The sequence below is a fragment of the Triticum aestivum genome, chromosome 3D, assembly GCF_018294505.1.
Source record: "Triticum aestivum cultivar Chinese Spring chromosome 3D, IWGSC CS RefSeq v2.1, whole genome shotgun sequence".
In the NCBI taxonomy this organism is placed as follows: domain Eukaryota; kingdom Viridiplantae; phylum Streptophyta; class Magnoliopsida; order Poales; family Poaceae; genus Triticum; species Triticum aestivum.
Window position 1 is genome coordinate 356,941,571 of NC_057802.1, and position 15,647 is coordinate 356,957,217.

Below are 15,647 nucleotides of genomic sequence, written 5' to 3' on the forward strand. Positions count from 1 at the left end.
ATCCGAGGACGGGTGGATAGACCCCGCCACGGAGGCCGCACACTCATCGGCGATAGAGCCGAACACAGACTTCGCCTCCAAGGAGATCTGTGTCTTCGGACCGTCGGACTCGTCTCCGACCAGGGGCTCCGAACCGCGTGCATCCATGCCCATCGGACCTGACTGGGCACCGGTGATGGAGTTTAGCTCCGCGGATATCTATCAGCACTCGCCCTTGGGCGACGTGCTAAATTCATTAAAATCTCTCTCTCTGTCAGGAGACTCTTGGCCGAACTATGTCCGGCTTGAGTGGGAAGCGGACGACGAAGAAATTCGTTCCCCACCCACCACCCACTTAATAGCCACTGTCGACGACTTAACCGACATGCTTGATTTCGACTCCGAAGACATCGACGGTATGGACGACGATGCCGGAGAAGAACAGGAAGCACTGCCCAAAGGGCGCTGGACAACCACCTCATCATATGATATATATATATATATATGGTGGACACACCCAAAGAAAGCAATGGCGATGAGGCAACGGAGGATAACCCCCTTGAAAAGCAATCTAAGCGTCGGCGTCAGCACCGCCGCTCTAAGCCCCGTCATAGCAAAAATAGTGATACCGGCACAAGAGACAATAGCACTCCAGATGATGCCGAAGACGAAAACAATCCCGCACAGCCAAGCTTCGAGCAAGCCGGACGGGAGGATGGGCAAGCTAGCCCTGATAAACAGGCAATGGAGGGAGACTCAGAGGATGACAATTACATGCCCCTCTACGAAGATGAGGTGAGCCTCGGCGACGAAGAATTTATCATGCCTGAGGATCTCGTCGAACAGGAGCGCTTCAAGCGCCGGCTTATAGCCACTGCAAAAAGCCTGAAGAAAAAGCAGCAGCAGCTTCAAGCTGATCAAGATCTGCTAACTGATAGATGGACTGAGGTCCTGGCAGCCGAGGAATACGGACTTGAGCGCCCAACCAAAAGTTACCCGAAGCGCAGGTTGTTACCTCAATTTGAGGAGGAGGCACTAGAGCCTACACTACGAGCGCAGGATGCGGCTGACCGGCCACCTCGTGGCCGATACAAAGCGGTGTATCAGCCCGAACACCAGCCTGCACCCCGTCGCCAAACAAATAAAAACTCGAAGGCCTGGGGCTACACGCATGACCTGCGAGACGAATTGGAAAACAAAGCAGGACAGTCAAGATCAATCTACGCATCACGGGGGTGCGCCCCAACGCGTGACGATGACCGCCACGCCGGATATACTAAATACAAATCCGGCCGGACCGAATACAACGGACCAGACTCAGTTGAACTGCGTCGTGATGTAGCCCGGCATAGAGGCGCCGCACACCCCCTATGCTTCACTGACGAAGTAATGGAGCATGAATTCCCAGAAGGGTTTAAGCCCGTGAATATCGAGCCCTACGATGGGACTACAGACCCCGCGGTATGGATAGAAAATTTACTTCTCCACATTCACATGGCCCGCGGGGATGATCTACATGCCATCAAGTACCTCCCACTAGAACTCAAGGGACCGGCTCGGCATTGGCTGAATAGTTTGCCGGCAAACTCCATTGGAAGTTGGGAGAACCTAGAAGACGCATTCCTGGATAACTTCTAGGGCACTTATGTGCGACCACCGGATGCTGATGATTTAAGTCACATAACCCAACAACCCGGAGAGTCCGCCAGGAAATTCTGGACTCGGTTCCTAACTAAAAAGAACCAAATTGTCGACTGTCCGGATGCCGAAGCCCTAGCGGCCTTTAAGCATAACATCTGTGACGAGTGGCTTGCTCGACACCTCAGCCAAGAGAAGCCGAAGTCCATGGCAGCCCTCACGACACTCATGACCCGCTTTTGTGTGGGCGAGGATAGCTGGTTGGCTCGCAACAACAGCACACCAAGAAATCCTGGCACCTCAGATTCCAGAGATAGCAATGGCAAGCCCCGACGCAACAGACATAAGCGTCGCAACAATGGCGATAACGCCGAAGACACGGCCGTCAATGCTGGATTCAGTGGCTCTAAGTCTGGTCAGCGGAAAAAGCCATTCAAAAGAAACAATCCGGGCCCATCCAGTCTGGACCGCATACTCGATCGCTCGTGTCAAATTCACGGCACCCCCAATAAACCAGCCAACCACACCAACAGAGAATGTTGGGTGTTCAATTAGGCCGGCAAGTTGAATGCCGAAAACAAGGAAAAGGGGTCGCATAGTGATGACGACGAGGAGCCCCGGTTGCCGAACACAGGAGGACAGAAGAAATTTCCTCCCCAAGTAAAAAAAGTAAATATGATATACGCCACCCATATCCTCAAGCGGGAGCGGAAGCGTGCACTAAGGGACGTCTACGCGATGGAGCCAATCGCCCCAAAGTTCAACCCATGGTCTTCTTGTCCGATCACTTTCGATCGCAGGGACCATCTGACCAGTATCCGTCATGGCGGTTCGGCCGCGCTGGTCCTCGACCCCATCATTGACGGATTCCACCTCACACGAGTCCTTATGGACGGTGGCAGCAGCCTGAACCTGCTCTATCAGGATACAGTGCGCAAAATGGGCATCGATCCCTCAAGGATCAAACCCACCAAAACCACCTTTAAAGGTGTCATACCAGGTGTAGAGGCCTGTTGCACGGGCTCAATCACACTAGAAGTAGTCTTCGGATCCCCGGACAGCTTCCGAAGCGAGGAGTTAATCTTCGATATCGTTCCCTTCTGTAGTGGTTATCATGCACTACTAGGGCGAACCGCATTTGCTCGATTCAATGCGGTGCCACACTACGCCTATCTCAAGCTCAAGATGCCCGGACCTCGCGGTGTCATAACAGTCAATGGAAACACAGAGCGCTCCCTCCGTACGGAGGAGCACACTGCAGCCCTCGCAGCAGAAGTACAGAGCAGCCTTCTTAGGCAGACCTCCAATTCGGCAATAAAACCCCCGGACACCGCCCAGCGAGTCCGAAGTACTCTGCAACAGGATCGTCCGACATGTCCAGAGCTCGCCTAGCAACCCGGCCTCCGTCCTAGTCCCAGTCAAGCGGTGAAATTTGTGCCGCGCGTACATAATTACGCACTTAAAATACTATGGGCATAGGCGGAGGCACGGCTACAATGCGGTCCACAATGCGGCTCAACCTCCCCAGGACCCGTACACCTTCCCCCTTTTTCTTTCTTTCAGGTCCCTATTTTATGGAGGCTCTTCCGATAGCCTGATTATCGGACCCATCACAGGACGGAAACACCAAGGAGGCAAGGAGCTTTGACGTACAAGGGAATCCTATGACACCCAAAATTTTTATTTGGTTTTTATCAAAATCTTTATTTAAATTGAAGGAGGTTATTTAATTTTTTTTTAAGGACTCGCCTTCTCAAAAATGTTCTTTTATGACAAGTATTTTGTTTGGTTTCACCCAAGACTTGATCTTTGGTCTTGGAGGTTTTTCATCTTATGTTTACTCAACACAAGTGTTTTTCCTTGGGAAAGCTTTTGAAAATCTTTTCTTTTTAAAATAGCCCTATGGCTTATGGAGTGATCCTTTCCCCTTTCAAAATCTTCTCTTGCCATGACATAAGTGGAAATCCCCTCCCAAAAGCCATTCCCCATCTTTGTGTCAAGATATACTTCAAGTCCAGCAAGTTGAACTCCCCCATGATTTTATTTCCATTTATTTCTTATCAAAAACTCTTTCTGTCCTCTATTTGACCCTTGGAGATTTACAAAGGAACTACTATTTCTCCTTTGAGTTTTGCCTCCAAACCAATTTCCCTGGCTAGTCTTTAGGACCCTCAACCAAGATCCAGGAAGATCCACTGGTCTCCAGTTCAAAATTTTCAAATTGTGCTTGCTGCAAGTTTGGACCATATTTGTCAAATTTGATGAAATTCATTTGTTTTCTCCTCCTAAAAATCTGAGAAAATTCAGGCAGCCGCTGGATGCATCGAGAGGTCACCTCACCAAGTCCCAGCTCCAGAAAAAAATTCCTCATGCCAAATCATATCGTCGAACACCTGAGGGGCACTGTTACTGTCGAAGTTCAGAGTTTCAGAATACAGCTTCAGTAGCCGCTGTCGTTTTCTTCAGAACCTCTCCTCGATCTCGCCAGTAGCTGCAGTGGCACCTTATGCCCCGTGCCTCCTTCTTATCCCTGCGCCGCATGATCGCCTGGAAGCTTGCGGGCGTCGGCGACGAGCTGGCAGAGGTGCGCCTCCCCGTGAGTGGCAGCAGCAGCGCCCATTGCGGCTGCCAGAGTGGCGCAGTGTTGGACGGCGCCGTCCAGCACCGCCCAAGCCACCAGAGGCCACCGCGTGGCCGTCCACTCACCTGTGCACGCTGCAGGGCCGTCGTCGTGAACTGGAAGGCACAGAGCGCGCTCCCTGCCGCCGTCGTGCCCGTACGGCCGTTCCATCGAGGACCAGCGCATTACCCCCAATCCGGCCAAGGTTTAGCGGAGAAACGGTGTCAGTGGACCACCACGAAGATGCTAAGTCGCCCAAACCTCCTGCCCGACCTCTGCCTCGCCGTAATTGCTCGCCGGCGTTATCCCGTTCACGGCCACCTCCTCGGATCGCCTATAAAAGGAGGTCCCGAGCTCGAACTCGAACCCGCACCATCTCTACACACCACAAGTACCACGCCAAGCCACTGGGAGAGCCTCGAGGAAGTCTTCTTCCCCAACTCCGGCCGCCTCGACCCGCTTCGGGATCCAGCACGATTCACTCCCGTGCGTGCACCCCCACCTCTCAACTCTTGCCAGTAGCCTCCTAGTGCATCCTCATCTTTGACCCGCGCGCCAATTTGAAGTTTGCAGCACCCACCGGAGAGCTCCACCCTCGCCCGAACCACCGTCCGCCGGAGATAGGGTCGCCGTCGACGTGGTGCTCGCCGACGGACAAGTACACCACCCACCGACGCGGAAGGACACCGTGAACCCGTAGGTACCCTCCGATCACCCTACCTCACCGTGGATCGACGCCGGCGACCATCGCAGCCTTCGGGCGCCGGCGAGCTCGGTTGGATTTTGAACATGACGGGTGGGACCCCCCCGTCAGCCTCTCTTTCCTTTCCCTTCGAACCGTTTTCTGAAGGCGCCTTCGGGCAAAGTGTGTTTTCTCTCTGGGCTAACGTATTTCTTACCGAAGCGTTTTCTGCTTTTTCAAACAAGTCCCTGCATCTTTTCTGTTTCATCACAGATTAGTCCTTGGACTAAAACCCTTATATCTTTTTAACAGAAGATGCATTTTGATTGATTCTTTTTTTGTCGGTCTTATATTTTTGTCTAGAATTTTATAGTATTTATTTGGAAAAAAATTGGAACAATTTTTATACACGCAACGGTTTTCACGTTAGTATACGGTTTCGTTATACCATAGGTTCCGGAGGAGGAGACGGAGCCGCGAACTTCGCCGAGCTAGACTCCGACTTCTCTGAACCAGGCAAGCATGTTTGAACCTTTGATATGATGGGTGTTTTGCATGTTTGCTTGATTAGTTTGTGCATGCAATATGGGCATCGGTAAGTGTTTCGTTGCAAGCAAGGCAACTAACCGTGTGCTTCGAAGTTTACTGTGATCTCTTGATGAGAGATGACCTGTTCATGTGGTGACATGAGAGGTAGTAAGATGGTATTGTTGTAGCATGCCAGTCTTATGTCAACCGTCAAATTCCGACGTTAACGTGGACCGAGCCACGTTACCGTTCGTCCCCTTTTCGTACTGCCACATGTTTTATGCAGAGAATACGGTTTAGTAAGTTGCTAACCTCTTTCCTTGTAAACACCAAATAGAGGGGCCGGGATGAGGGTTCCATGGCCCTGGATTAAAGCCAGTCATCCGGTCAGGGGGCATGGGTGTTTCCGGTTGGGACCAAGAGGGGGGCACCCCTTAGAGCGCGCGGTATAAATTTGATCCCATGCTACGCGAGGTTGTAGCCTCCCCGTCTCAAGGTTTTTCTTGAACGTTGCTTGGGGTGATTCCTAGCAACGGAATGTTGAATGGGTGTGTACTGGTTAGATGTGTTTCTCCTAAAATACCGTAAACGGAACTAGTCCCTTGTGACTACTGGAATCCGTTGGCTGTGGTTAAATAGTACAAGCTCTGCAGAGTCAAATCCTTCCGAGTCATCGCGTCCATGGTCAAGGACCGTGGCCAACATATCCATATTCATGTCAGTCCCCGTGTCAGTTTCCGTGGGAATCTCGGTGAACAAGCTTGAGTGGTAAACTCTGTTGAATGTTATTCCTGTGGATGGACTACCCAGTTTATTATTTCGTACCTGAATATTCCCTTGAGGTGATTTAAATTCAGGATTTACTGAATATGAAGTTATGTGATATAAGCCCTTTATGTGATGTCGCCCAGACGTCCGACTGTGGCACTCTCGTCATTTACTTTTGATATAAGCCCTTTATGCGATGTCGCTCAGACGTCCGACTGTGGCACTCTTGTTATTTACTTTTGATATAAGCCCTTTATGTGATGTCGCTCAGACGTCCGACTGTGGCGTTCTTGTTATTTACTTTCGATATAAGCCCTTTACGTGATGTCGCTCAGACGTCCGACTGTGGCACGCACTGTCGTTTATATTCCATTATAAGCCCTTTATGTGGTGTCGCCCTGACGCCCGACTGTGGCATTGTTAATTTATTCGTACCCTCTTGAGGAGTCATTTCAGACACTCGATTGGCTTTCAGTATTACTTTGGGATTTCGGGAGGACTACCGCCCGACTTCCTTTTTATTTCCCACGCATTGTTAATTTATTATCTGAGAGCGCATTATTAATCTGCTCGTGTGCATCATGTTTGCATTTGTTATATCTTATGTCCAAACTGTCTTGCGAGTACTTTCATAGTACTCACCTGGCTTGTTGATTTGGCCAGATGTTGACGAAGGCGATCTCATGGATGATGAGTTTGATAGCGAGTCCGACGCCTAGAGGAGTCCCAGTCGGTCCCGTGCGATCCTGGATTTGGTCACTTGTATTTTATACGCTTCCTCTACCCACTATAATAATCATCGAGCCTCACCCGACGCTCGATGTGCTGTAAGATTTAGGAGTCCTGTCACCCACTTCGCTGTGACATATCCACCACCACTTTTATTATGAGTCAGTAGCATGCCACCATACCCCCTTGTGTCATTTCCGTCTTTATGTATATTATCGGCGTGCTTGTAATAAATTGTTGAGCAGCCTCCGCTCAACCTTGTATTATATTTAGTACTCCTGGATATTTCTGTAATCAAGAAATTGTCTACCAGTAAGAAAGATTTTTCTCTACTGGTCCATTAAAGGGATCGGTTTCTCAATAAATATTTTTATTGGAGAACCGGTCGTGACAAACTTGGTATCAGAGCCAGGCTGACTATAGGAAGCCACAAGGTGCGATCGCTAATCGGTTATTAGCGTTTTTAGTGCTTTTCAGCATTTTGCAAATGTAGCTATTTTCTGTTGGTCATCATAAATTTATGATTTGACTACTCAGAATTTTTGCCTACTTATGCAGATGGCTGGCAACGACTGCGAGACACGGCTGTTCACTAACGTGCCAGAGGGGTTTGTCAAACTCCTCGTCCCCATCACCAAGCTGACGATCGGGCCGTCGACCCGTCCAGAGTTCACTCTTTACCAGCACCAGGCCGTGTCTATGCACCAGGCCATGGTTCAATTCAAGGGAGGACGTTCTACGTCTCGCCACTTCCGTTTTGTGGGAAGGGCCATGCCTTCGGAGAGGCATGCCATGCAGATGGCCGCCCGTGAGGCAATAGCTCGTCTTCGGGATGTTCTTCCTGCAATGAAGACTCGTCGCTACCGCTACCTCCCATGCCATGTGCCATATACTTGTCACTATGCATTCGCCTGCCATAGAGGAGAGAGAGATGAAGCTATCGAGATGCTGGTCGAGTATCTCAAGGCTCTGGAGGCAGCTTTCGACAACCTCGTAGACGATCTTGTGGCTGCCCGTATGGACTCAGTCCAGGGTTGTTCTGCCAACAGGAGGGAGCCTCTCCACATGGCACCGCCACTGACTTTCGTCTCATCCTCAGCATCCTATTCACCTGCCATTTTGGCCACCGCTCGCCGTCTGCCTACCACTGAGGAGTTCGACCAGGTCATTGCTCCCACTCCAGTCAGAGCTGCACCGCCTGTCGCACCCGCGCCATCTCCTTAGCGCAGTGCTTCGCGCCTGGAGCCTATTAGGGAGGAGGTGGGGGTTGAGTCCCCTGCACCGCTGGGTCTTACCCCCGGCAGGCAGAAGGACATCTTCACCATCTCCGACTGAGTGCGCCTAGTAGCCGCGCGATGTGCCTGCATGTATGTTATGTTCTATATGTACATAGGTTTGTAGTAGTTTGTGTGCGCATCATGTAGGAACTCAGAGAAGTGCACTAGCCTAAATAACATGTCAGGAATGTGTACGCACATCCTGAGTGATGTACCGTATGTTTGCGTATCGCGTGTAAGATATGTAGTGTGCAGTCCTTCTCCTTGCGCAATTGAGTATTTTTCTTGAAAAATCTTGAGGTCTTTTAAATTTTCTCCGTTGCAAAATTTTCCTTGTGCCGCACAGTTCTTCTCATGAGTTTTGCAAAATAATACCCCAGAGTGGAAAATGTCTCGACCCTGGACCCGTTCCATGCCAAACCCATCGGAAGAAGTTTATGGAGCACAGACAAGCAACAACTTCACACAGGGGCAGTCTAGTCAGCAGGACAGCGAGGCAGCATTATCTCAAGTATGCCGCCTTTTCGAACAAAGCCAGCAGCAGCACCAAGAAATGATGAATCACGTCATCAATATGGGAAATCACCGTGAGCCATACCAACCGCATTCCAAGTTGTCTGAACTACAGAAGACACGTCCTCCAACGTTCTCTCACACTGATAGGCCGCTTGAGGCCGATGATTGGCTTCGAGACATCGAAAGGAAGTTGATTATTGCACAATGTTCAGATCATGAGAAGGTGCTTTATGCACCTCACTACCTCACTGGGGCAGCTGCAGCATGGTGGGAAAATTTCCTACACATGCACCCCAGTGAACATCACATCACCTGGGAAGAGTTTAAGGAAGGTTTTCGTGGGGCGCACATCCCCAGGAGCATTATAAAGATCAAGAAGAGGGAGTTTGATGACCTCAAGCAGAGAGGCATGACAGTGACTGGATACAACAGTCAGTTTACTCAACTATCTCGTTATGCCTACGATGAGCATATGACTGAGAATAAAAGGATGGAAAAAAAATTGGACGGCCTGGCGCCAGCACTAAAATGCCAACTGGTCGTACACACATTCCCAGATTTCAAAACACTGGTTGACAAGGCCATTACATTGGAGAATGAGCGCCGCAGTCTGGAGGATATTCGCAAGCGAAAAAGGGACAAGACGACTCATGCTCGCAGCAACCGAAGCAAGACTGATATTCAGAGGAATGAAGCGAGAAATTCCACGACCACTGCTCTAAGGACAACCAAACATTTCCATTCAAGGGACAAGGATTTTACATACCGCCCAGGTGTCACTTGTTATGCTTGTGGAGAGGAAGGGCACTACGCCAAACAATGCCCAAAACCAAGGAACTCGGCCCCCAAGCCGAACAATGGTGGGAATAATCCAGCCCCCAGGCGTAACAATTTCAACCCCAACAACAACCACAAGAAGGCTCACTTGAACCATGTGACCAAGGAAGAAGCTCAGAATGCCCCAGACATCGTACTCGGTACGTTCCCTGTCAACGCAATACCTGCCACAGTTTTGTTTGATTCTGGAGCTTCTCATTCATTCATTTCGAAGAGTTTTGTTTTGCAACATGGTTTTCCGATACTTCCTTTGGAAAAGTCCATGATCATCAAGTCCCCCGGGGATAAGCAAATCACTCAGAGTTACTGCCAAGGTGTGATTATTGAGTTGAAAGGACTAAAGTTTCAGGCGAATCTCATCGTGTTGGAAAATAAAGGACTGGATGTTATCCTAGGAATGGACTGGTTAACCACCAATAAGGGATTTATCGACTGTTTTAATCGGACTGTGATTCTCACTCCTCATCACGGCAAGACAATAAAAGTTGCGGCTCAAGACAGACCACGGTCACGGCAACCAAAGTTGAACAAAGTGGACATCTCAGAATTGAGAAAAGTTCCAGTAGTGTGTGAATTTCCCGACGTATTTCCCGAAGAACTACCAGGCATGCCACCGGACCGAGAAATAGAGTTCAGCATTGAACTAGCACCTGGCACCACCCCCATTTACAAGAAACCTTATAGAATGGCACCTTCCGAGTTGGTAGAATTAAAGAAGCAAATAAAGGAATTACTGGACAAAGGATTTATACGAGCCAGCTCCTCACCTTGGGGTTCACCAGTATTATTTGCCAAGAAAAAGGATGGGACACTGAGATTGTGTATAGACTATCGAGCACTCAACATGGTCACCATCAAAAACAAATATCCGATGCCACGGATAAATGATCTGTTTGACCAGCTCGCACAAGCCAAGGTGTTCTCAAAAATTGATTTAAGATCGGGATATCATCAGTTAAAGGTCCGAACAGAAGATATCCCTAAGACATCTTTCACCTCCAGATACAGATTATATGAGTTCACAGTAATGCCATTTGGACTGACGAACGCCCCCGCATATTTCATCCACCTCATGAACAAAGTGTTTATTAAATTTATGGACAAATTTGTTGTGGTGTTCATTGACGATATTCTGGTATACTCAAAGACATCGGAAGAACATGCTGAGCATCTCAGGATTGTATTGGGAGAGTTAAGGAAACATCAATTGTACGCCAAATTTAGCAAATGTGAATTTTGGCTTAGACAAGTTGGTTTTCTAGGCCATACATTGACCCAAGAAGGCGTTGCCGTAGACCCAGAAAAGGTCAAAGCCATACTTGACTGGAAACCGCCAGCCAACGTAACAGATGTACGGAGTTTCCTAGGAATGGCTGGGTATTACCGAAGGTTTATAGAGGGATTCTCCACCGTGGCAAAACCAATGACACAGTTACTCAAGAAAGACAAGAAACTTGTATGGACTGAAGCGTGCGAGAGAAGCTTCCAAGAACTCAAGAGGAAGTTAACAAAAACACCAGTTTTGGTTGTGCCGGACATACACAAAAGTTTTGAAGTGTATTGTGACGCATCCCGGAAGGGCCTCGGGTGCGTATTGATGCAAGACGGCAAAGTCGTCGCATATGCTTCCAGGCAACTACGGAAGCATGAGGAAAATTATCCTACTCATGACTTGGAGCTAGCAGCAGTCATCCATGCACTCAAAGAGTGGAGGCACTTTCTGCTGGGAAATCGTTGTGAAATATATACGGACCATAAAAGCCTTAAATATATTTTCACGCAACCAGAACTCAACTTGCGACAACGACGCTGGTTGGAATTAGTCAAGGACTATGATGTCGGCATTCACTACCATCCAGGGAAAGCAAATGTAGTGGCCGACGCTCTTAGTCGGAACCCCAGCTCGGGCAACGACAGTATACCGAACTTGAGGCCTGAAATTCAGCAGGAGTTTGCCAAACTCAATATGGTAATAGTCGCTGAGGGCAACATATCAAATCTGGAGATACATCCCACCCTAATGGAACAGATTAAGAAGGCTCAGCATGGACATCCCAGCATCGAAGGTATAAAGAGAAAAGTGAGCCTTGGCAAGGCTTCAGAGTTCGTCATAGACAATGAGGGAGTATTATGGTACGGGGACAGACTTTGCGTACCAAACATTGAGGAACTCAAACAGCAAATCATAACCGAAGGCCACACCGCCCCATATTCAATCCACCCTGGAGGAACCAAAATGTACAAAGACATTCAGGAAAGATTTTGGTGGCATGGTATGAAGAGGGATATAGCCACATTCATTGCATGCTGTGATTCGTGTCAGCGCATTAAAGCCGAGCACCAAAAACCAGCAGGGCTGCTACAGCCAAACAGGGTACCTGAGTGGAAATGGGACGAAATTGGAATGGATTTTATCATCGGACTACCTCGATCGCAACGCGGAAATGATGCCATATGGGTCATCACAGATAGGCTAACCAAGGTAGCCCATTTCATTCCCGTGAAGACGACCTACTCCACTCAGAGGCTTGCTAAGCTTTATCTCTCCCGTATAGTTTGTCTGCATGGAGTCCCAAAGACCATAATATCCGACCGGGGCACTCAATTTGTCTCAAAATTTTGGGATCATTTGCAGCAAGCCCTAGGAACACAGCTAGCATTCAGTATAGCATACCACCCCCAGACTGATGGACAAACTGAACGCGTGAACCAAATCCTAGAGGACATGCTAAGAGCCTGTGTTCTCACCTATGGAACCAGTTGGGAGGAAAGTTTGCCATATGCCGAGTTCGCATACAACAACAGTTACCAAACCAGCCTACAAATGGCACCGTTTGAAGCATTATACGGACGGAGATGTCGTACCCCATTAAATTGGTCAGAAACAGGTGGCAGTCGTATCTTTGGCCCATGCATGCTCAAGGAAGCCGAGGAGAAAGTTAAACAAATCAGGGACCGACTCAAGACAGCCCAAAGCCGACAAAAGAGCTATTACGATCGAAAACATCGTGAGGTCAGCTTTGAACCCGGTGAATATGTATACCTACGAGTGTCGCCTATGAGGGGCCTGCAACGGTTCAAAATTAAAGGAAAGCTAGCCCCAAGATTTATCGGACCCTTCTGTATAGTTGCACGAAGAGGGACAGTGGCCTACCAGCTAGACCTACCCAAAGAGCTGTCAGATGTCCACGACGTGTTTCACGTCTCACAGTTGAGGAAATGTGTGAGCAACCCGGAAAAGCATGTATCTCATGAGAGCATTGACGTGCAACCAGATCTCACCTACAGAGAGCGACCAATAAAAATATTGGAAGAGTCTGAAAGGAGGACCCGTCAGAAAACAATTAAATTTTTCAAGGTTCAGTGGAGCAATCACACTGAGGATGAAGCAACATGGGAAAGAGAGGATTTTCTTCAGGCAGAGCACCCACATCTATTTGAGGATCAGCTGAAATCTCGGGGACGAGATTTTTCCTAAGGGGGTAGGTGTTGTGACACCCAAAAATTTTATTTGGTTTTTATCAAAAATTTTATTTAAATCGAAGGAGGTTATTTAAATTTTTTTAAGGACTCTCCTTCTCAAAAATGTTCTTTTATGACAAGTATTTTGTTTGGTTTCACCCAAGACTTGATCTTTGGTCTTGGAGGTTTTTCATCTTATCTTTACTCAACACAAGTGTTTTTCCTTGGGAAAGCATTTGAAAATCTTTTCTTTTTAAAATAGCCCTATGGCTTATGGAGTGATCCTTTCCCCTTTCAAAATCTCCTCTTGCCATGAGATAAGTGGAAATCCCCTCCCAAAAGCCATTCCCCATCTTTGTGTCAAGATATACTTCAAGTCCAGCAAGTTGAACTCCCCCATGATTTTATTTCCATTTATTTCTTATCAAAAACTCTTTCTGTCCTCTATTTGACCCTTGGAGATTTACAAAGGAACTACTATTTCTCCTTTGAGTTTTGCCTCCAAACCAATTTCCCTGGCTAGTCTTCAGGACCCTCAACCAAGATCCAGGAAGATCCACTGGTCTCCAGTTCAAAATTTTCAAATTGTGCTTGCTGCAAGTTTGGACCATATTTGTCAAATTTGATGAAATTCATTTGTTTTCTCCTCCTAAAAATCTGAGAAAATTCAGGCAGCCGCTGGATGCATCGAGAGGCCACCTCACCAAGTCCCAGCTCCAGAAAAAATTTTCCTCATGCCAAATCATATCGTCGAACACCTGAGGGGCACTGTTACTGTCGAAGTTCAGAGTTTCAGAATACAGTTTCAGTAGCCGCTGTCGTTTTCTTCAGAACCTCTCCTCGATCTCGCCAGTAGCTGCAGTGGCACCTTGCGCCCTGTGCCTCCTTCTTATCCCTGCGCCGCACGATCGCCTGGAAGCTTGCGGGCGTCGGTGATGAGCTGGCAGAGGTGCGCCTCCCCGTGAGTGGCAGCAGCAGCGCCCATTGCGGCTGCGAGAGTGGCGCAGCGTTGGACGGCGCTGTCCAGCACCGCCCAAGCCACCAGAGGCCACCGCGTGGCCGTCCACTCACCTGTGCACGCTGCAGGGCGTCGTCGTGAACTGGAAGGCGCGGAGCGCGCTCCCTGCCGCCGTCGTGCCCGTACGGCCGTTCCGTCGAGGACCAGCGCATTACCCCCAATCCGGCCGAGGTTTAGCGGAGAAACGGTGTCAGTGGACCACCACGAAGATGCCAAGTTGCCCAAACCTCCTGCCCGACCTCTGCCTCGCCGTAATTGCTCGCCGGTGTTATCCCGTTCACGGCCACCTCCTCGGATCGCCTATAAAAGGAGGTCCCGAGCTCGAACTCAAACCCGCACCATCTCTACACACCACAAGTACCACGCCAAGCCACTGGGAGAGCCTCGAGGAAGTCTTCTTCCCCAACTCCGGCCGCCTCGACCCGCTTCGGGATCCAGCACGATTCACTCCCGTGCGTGCACCCCCACCTCTCAACTCTTGCCAGTAGCCTCCTAGTGCATCCTCATCTTTGACCCGCGCGCCAATTTGAAGTTTGCAGCACCCACCGGAGAGCTCCACCCTCGCCCGAACCACCGTCCGCCGGAGATAGGGTCGCCGTCGACGTGGTGCTCGCCGACGGACAAGTACACCACCCACCGACGCGGAAGGACACCGTGAACCCGTAGGTACCCTCCGATCACCCTACCTCACCGTGGATCGACGCCGGCGACCATCGCAGCCTTCGGGCGCCGGCGAGCTCGGTTGGATTTTGAACATGACGGGTGGGACCCCCCCGTCAGCCTCTCTTTCCTTTCCCTTCGAACCGTTTTCTGAAGGCGCCTTCGGGCAAAGTGTGTTTTCTCTCTGGGCTAACGTATTTCTTACCGAAGCGTTTTCTGCTTTTTCAAACAAGTCCCTGCATCTTTTCTGTTTCATCACAGATTAGTCCTTGGACTAAAACCCTTATATCTTTTTAACAGAAGATGCATTTTGATTGATTCTTTTTTCGTCAGTCTTATATTTTTGTCTAGATTTTTATAGTATTTATTTGGAAAAAATTGGAACAATTTTTATACACGCAACGGTTTTCACGTTAGTATACGGTTTCGTTATACCATAGGTTCCGGAGGAGGAGACGGAGCCGCGAACTTCGCCGAGCTAGACTCCGACTTCTCTGAACCAGGCAAGCATGTTTGAACCTTTGATATGATGGGTGTTTTGCATGTTTGCTTGATTAGTTTGTGCATGCAATATGGGCATCGGTAAGTGTTTCGTTGCAAGCAAGGCAACTAACCGTGTGCTTCGAAGTTTACTGTGATCTCTTGATGAGAGATGACCTGTTCATGTGGTGACATGAGAGGTAGTAAGATGGTATTGTTGTAGCATGCCAGTCTTATGTCAACCGTCAAATTCCGACGTTAACGTGGACCGAGCCACGTTACCGTTCGTCCCCTTTTCGTACTGCCACATGTTTTATGCAGAGAATACGGTTTAGTAAGTTGCTAACCTCTTTCCTTGTAAACACCAAATAGAGGGGCCGGGATGAGGGTTCCATGGCCCTGGATTAAAGCCAGTCATCCGGTCAGGGGGCATGGGTGTTTCCGGTTGGGACC